Genomic DNA, 6,000 nt, shown 5'->3' on the forward strand with positions numbered 1-6,000 from the left:
TTGCTGTTGACTCCGGCCCAGAGCTGTTTTTGTGCTCCGGCTTGGACTGCTGTTCTGACTCCGACTCCAGCCTCCAGATCCTGTCTTTCATCACCGGCCGTTGAGCACCAGCCATCGTTCAGTAAGTGCCAAAACGACGCTCGCTACGTGAACCCGGCATTGCTTATACATTATTCGACTAGTAGAGAACAGAAGGTGCAGCCCAGAAAGGAACAAAGGCCTTGTCCCCTGACCTTGCTGGTTCCTACTTAGTTAAGTATTTAGTCGTTTAATAGTAGAAATAAGTATTAGTCTTTAGCGTATGCATGCGTATTTATTATATTTGTATAATAAATATTGATCGTTTGAACTTACTAATCGGTGTATAGTTTTATTACTTTGAACCTGACCTTGAAATACTTGTGAGGTGTCTAAATACGGCACCTGGCGACTCCGAGCTGAAAATACACACACAGAGCTGTAGTAGTGTTAAGCACACGGCCTTTAAACGGAGGCGTGTTAATACACTCCAATAAACGCGTAATACACTCAAGTAAAACGTGCAACATACCTCACCAGTGGATGCAAAGCAGAACAGCAGGATAGATGCAGAAAACTGACCATGACTCTAAGGTACAGGATGCCATTCAAGTTGGGAGAGTGAAAAGGATTGTGATAGCAGTGAGGAACTATAGTCAGGGAGATAGATACTGTCCACTACAGTCAGGGAGATAGATACTGTCCACTACAGCCATAACTAGGTATCCTGAAGCCAGTGTTGCCTGCCTAGTGCCAGGGTGAAGGACAGCTTCTTGGAGCTGAAATCAAACCTGCAGTGGGAGGGTGAGGACCCAATTGTCATGGTCCATGGAAGATTCAATTACATAATTAAAATTTTTTTTTTTAAATTTCGAATGCCCAATTATTTTTTCCAATTAAGGGGCAATTTAGCGTGGCCAATCTACCTATCCTGCACATCTTTGGGTTGTGGGGGTGAAACCCACACAGACACAGGGAGAATGTGCAAACTCAACACGGACAGTGACCCAGGGCCGGGATTCGAACCCAGGTCCTCAGCGCCGTAGACAGCAATGCTAACCACTGTGCCACCGTGCTGCCTTCAATTGCATAAATAAAACTAGGAATGAACTACTACTTTGCGGGTTTGAGGAGTTATGGTCCAAGTTAAAATGAAGAACTTCAAAGGTAATAATCTCTGGATTGATATTTAAGCCATGTGCCAATGGCATAGAGATACACAGATTAAAGATTAAATTAAATGTGTGACTCAAAGTTGGTGTAGGAAGAAGGGGTTTCGATTCCAGTACTCAAAAAAGAGAGAGCTGTTCTGTTGGGATCTGTTCCACTGAAACTGGGATCAGTGTCTTGGTGAATTTGATAATTAGGGCTGTGGATAGGGTTTGAAACTAAAATGGAAGGTGTGGGGAGGATACAGTTGAAGAGGAATTTAGAAATCTAAGGTGAAACGACAAAAGAATGGTTTAACAATTTAGAACAGGTAGGGTCAGAGAGTTTAAAGGTAATAGGGCATCCTAGTAGGACTTGTGAATGTGGTCCATGCCAATAATAGTACAAATAATTACAGGGTCTTTATCTGAATGCACTAAGCCTTTGCAGTGAGATGGGTGAACTAGTCCCGTGATTAAAAATAAATGACCTAGATCACTCACATGGTTACTCGGTGACCAAGGTTGGGAAATAAATATTCCAGTTTACAGAACATTTTCAAAAGACAGTCAGAATGGAAAAGATGAAGAATAGCCTTGACTGTGAGATTGACATAAGGACAATAGTGGGAAAGAATCGTGGCTCAGAAGATCAGGAAGTAGAATCAGTTTGGGTGGAGATTGGGAATCACAGTGGTTAGAAAACATTGCTGGGGTCATTTAAAGTAATTGTACCATTGTACAGAGTATTAAACGAGACATATTTGGAGCTTTTACTGAATATAATGTAAAAATTGGGGTATTTTAATCCACATACATACTGGACCAATCAAATTGGCATAGGAAACTATGAAGATAATTTTGTAGAATGCTTTTTTGATGGCTTTAATAATCCTCTCAAACTATTTTAGATTTAGAATTGTGCAAAGGGTTAGGGGCAATGAGTAATCTCATACTAAAAGATCCACTGGGAAAATTTGATCAGAATACAATTAAATTCCGTATTATGTTTGAATACTTTAGCCCCAAACAAGAATCTTAAACTTCAACAAAGCCAACTACATAGTAATGAGGGAGAGCTAGCTGAGGTTGATTGGATAGATAGACTAAAAGGTATGGTGATAAATAAAATTGTTAAACATTGGAAGTAAATAATTCAAAATGTTCAACAAAAATTAATTCCATTAAAAAAACAAAAATTTAGCAAAAGGGTTCCATCCATGGCTTATTCAGGAAGTTAAGCATAGCGTTAGATTAAAAGAAGAGGCAATGTTACAAAGAATAGCAGTGAAGTCTAAGGATGGGGAGTGCTTTAGAAAGCTGTACAGGCCCACCAAAAAGCTGGCAAAAAGGGTTAGGAAATGAAATAAGCAAGGAAAATAGCCAGAAATTCAAAAATATTATTGTATGAGTGTTTATAAGTATGTGAAAAGGAAGACTTTAGTTAAATTAAACATTGGTTATTTTGAAACAGAGAGGAATGTTTTCTAAATTTAGAGTACCCAATTCCTTTCCAATTAAGGGGCAATTTAGCGTGGCCAATTCACCTACTCTGTGCATCTGTGGGTGAGACCCACGCAGATACGGGAGAACGTGCAAAGTCCACACGGACAGTGACCCGGGGCCGGGATCGAACCCAGGTCCTCGGCGCCATGAGGCTGCAGTGCTAACCACTGCACTACCGTGCTGCCCACCGAGAAACCGAGGAAACTATGATGGGGAATGATGAAATGGCAGGGACATTGAACAGATATTTTGTTGAATTCCAAAGCAGTAGACACAAATTACATTCCAGAAATGGAGGGTAACTAAGGGAAAAAATGAGTGAGGAACTTGAGATCATTAATATCAACAGAGGAAAATTTATTGGAAAAACTTCAGGGACTAAAATCCAAAAAATCTCCAGAACCTGGTGGCCTACTAGCTGCAGGGATAGTGGATCATAGAATCCCTACAGTGCAGAATGAGGCCATTCAGTCCATCAAGTCTGCACTGACCCTTGCTCCGATAGAGAACCCTATCGAGGCCCAATCCCCCACTCCCAGTCCCGTAACCCCACCTAACCTTTTGGGCAATTTAGCATGGCCAATTAATCTAACTTGCACATCTTTGGTCTGTGGGAGGAAACCGGAGCACCCGGAGGAAACCCACGCAGACACGGGGAGAGCGTGCAAACTCCACACAGACAGTCACCCGAGGTCAAAATCGAACCTGGGACCCTGGTGCTGTGAGGTAGCTGTGCTAACCACGTTGCCACCGTGCCGCCCCAAAGGATGCACTGTTATGATTTTCCAAAATTCTCTAGATTCTAGAATGCTCTCAATAGATTGAAAGTTAGCAAATGAAATAGTTATCTTTGAAAGGAGAGTAACAGAAAACAGGAATTACGGGCTAATTAACTGAGTATCAAACGTTGGAAAAATGTTGGAATCTATTATTAAGAAAGTCTTAACAATGCATGCATGTGCTGGTGGCACAGTGGTTAGCATTGCTGCCTACGGCGCTGAGGACCCGGGTTCGAATCCCGGCTCTGGGTCACTGTCCGTATGGAGTTTGCACATTCTCCCCGTGTCTGCGTGGGTTTCACCCCCACAACCCAAAAGATGTGCCGGATAGGTGGATTGGTCACGCTAAATTGCCTCTTAATTGGAAAAAATAATTGGGTACTCTAAATTTATTTTAAAAAACAATGCACACAGAAAATCATGGTGTAATAAGACAAAATCAATGTGATTTTACAAAAGGGAAATCCTGCTTGACAAATGTATTTGTTTTTTGAGGAAGTAATAATCGCTTAAGTTACTGTGAAAAGCCCCTAGTCGCCACATTCTGCCGCCTGTTCAGGGAGGCCGGTATGGGAATTGAACCCGCGCTGTTGGCATTGTTCTGCATTACAAGCCAGCTGTTTAGCCCGCTGTGCTAAACAAGTAACATTTAATATAGATTGGGTCATAAAGGGAAACTAGTAGTTGTAGTATACTTGGATTTCCAACAGATATTCAATAAGGTGCCACACAAGACAAGGGTTCATGGAGATAGATGGCTGTGATATATTAGCAGAGAAAGGCTTGATTAATGGACAGGAAGCAATCAGTAAGGCTAAATGGGCATTTTCAAGTGACCAGCAGAATTCCAGAAGGATAAATGCTGGGGCTTCAGCTATTTAAAATTTTTTGGCTGTGAAACCTGGGTGACTTGCAGCTACCAGAAAAAGAAGCTTAGTGATTTCCACCTGACTGATTGAACAAAGGCAGCTTCAGTGGATTCAGCATGTCCGCAAGAGGGAAGGTGGTCCAAACCCTAAGCCCTTAGTTATGATGAGGAAGCTGGAGCCAGACAACCAGTAAAGTGCCCAAGGCTCTGTTTCCAGGTTGGCTGACAATACAAAGCAGGGTGATAATGCAAGCTTTGATGGAGGCACAAAGAGGCTGCAAGGAGATATCACAGGTTAAGTGAGCGGACAACAAGGTGGCAGATAGAGAATAATGTGACATTATTCACATTGGTTGTCAGAATAGAAAAGCAGAAGTTGTTGTAAATACTGAGAGACTCATACAAGGAGCACAGGAGGTTGTTGTTTTCAGTGTTGGCACTTGTTGCCAAACTGCGATGATCACTGGTCATTGTGCTAGTGCACATCAGCCCACAGAAGGTGTCACCATCCCTGCCTTTCGCTAGCTGGTGACTCCAAAGTGCAATAGTTGATATTTGGGGCTTTTATGTAATACTTGCAGGCATCTTTGAAACAGAGCCTTCAGCACTTCACTGGTTGGCTGGTTCCAGCTACTTCAACATAACAAAGAGTCTTGGGTTTGCAACCACCTTCCATCTTGCGGACATGTTCAATCCACTGAAACTGCCTCAGTTTGCTTAGTGCCAGTACACCTGCGTGCTCTGCCTTTGGGAGCTGGGTGTTGGGTAGTTAGGGAGAACAAGTTAGAGGCATAGGGGAGACTGCCTGTGAGTCCTTGTAGCTGAGTTTCCATGTAGACAACTAGTGCAGCATCATCAGTGTAGAGTTCTTTGATCAGGATGCACTGTGATTTTACCTTCGCTTTCAGTCTTGTTAGATTGTAGAGTTTGCTGTCTTACCTAGTGTGCAAGTAAATTCCTTCCATATCTGCAGGGAAGGTGAAGGTCAGGAGCATGGAGAAAAAGATACAAGAGCGGTGGTGAGGACACTGCCCTATTTCACTCAATTTTTCACTTTAAAATTGTCAGATGTGGGGTCATCAAACAGTACAGTGGAGAGCATGTTGTCCACATTTAAGTTGGGATAACCAGTGCTTTTGAAATGTAACAGTGTTCGTGAACGGAAACTGTGTACAAACCATTTTTTAACATACAGATTGAACAGGTTAACATAATAATAATAATAATCTTTATTAGTGTCACAAGTAGGCTTACATTAACACTGCAATGAAGTTACTGTGAAAATCCCCTAGTTGCCACACTACTGCGCCTGTTCGGTACACTGAGGGAGAACTCAGAATGTCCAATTCACCTAACAAGCACGTCTTTCAGGACTTGTGGGAGGAAACCGGAGCACCCGGAGGAAACCCACGCAGACAAGGGGAGAACATGCAGACTCCACACAGACAGTGGCCTAATTGGGAATCGAAGCAACAGTGCTAATCCCTGTGTTACCATGCCGCCCACAGGTAGGCAGCATCACCCAGTGCCACATCGTGACAAGGTGATCTGATGGAGTATTTGTAGCTTTGAAGGTCAAGTTCACTGTGAGGGGGATGATCAATGGATTCTATTGTAGATAGCAGCCGTTCATATTGCACTTTCAGGATCTGGTCACTGTTAGCTGTTAGCACGGGGGGTG

Source organism: Scyliorhinus canicula, chromosome 8 (assembly GCF_902713615.1).
Source record: "Scyliorhinus canicula chromosome 8, sScyCan1.1, whole genome shotgun sequence".
Classification (NCBI taxonomy): domain Eukaryota; kingdom Metazoa; phylum Chordata; class Chondrichthyes; order Carcharhiniformes; family Scyliorhinidae; genus Scyliorhinus; species Scyliorhinus canicula.